Source organism: Gymnogyps californianus, unplaced genomic scaffold, assembly GCF_018139145.2.
Source record: "Gymnogyps californianus isolate 813 unplaced genomic scaffold, ASM1813914v2 HiC_scaffold_215, whole genome shotgun sequence".
NCBI classification, from domain to species: domain Eukaryota; kingdom Metazoa; phylum Chordata; class Aves; order Accipitriformes; family Cathartidae; genus Gymnogyps; species Gymnogyps californianus.
The window spans coordinates 11,432-11,847 of record NW_026114096.1 but is presented as its reverse complement, the minus strand read 5'-3'; the positions used below and the strand labels follow the sequence as shown (position 1 = coordinate 11,847).

The following is a 416-nucleotide window of genomic DNA, read 5'->3' as shown; positions in this document are numbered from 1 at the left end:
CGTAGTTGGCAGGATTCGAACCTGCGCGGGGAAACCCCAATGGATTTCTAGTCCATCGCCTTCACCACTCGGCCACAACTACCTGCTCCAGCCCTCTCTGCCCTGCCGATCACATGCCCTCTGCAATGACACCCGGCTCCCTGGGACTTTCAGGGCAATGCTCCACTCGAAGCCCTGCACTTGGGACCTGCACTGAGCATGACGGGCACCTGGTGACAGCCTTCCACAGGCCTTGAGAGGTGTAGCCCCAGGGCTACAGCTGCAGCTCCCAGCGCCTTGTCCTCAGCCGCGCACTCTGGGATATCCTGCCACGGGGGATGCTTTCTCTCCCCAGCTGCCATCTCTGCTGCCTCCAGGGAAGAAGGGAAGGCAGCTGTGTGGAGACAACCAGGGTCAGGTGGGCATATTAGACCCCA

General features: G+C 61.1%; 1 non-coding gene across 1 annotated transcript; it reads right to left on the bottom strand.

The window, feature by feature from the left end:
- On the bottom strand, positions 1-82 carry TRNAS-AGA (transfer RNA serine (anticodon AGA)). The gene has a single exon. It is a non-coding gene; the product is annotated as a tRNA-Ser (tRNA).
- Between the last annotated feature and the right edge of the window lie 334 nt (positions 83-416).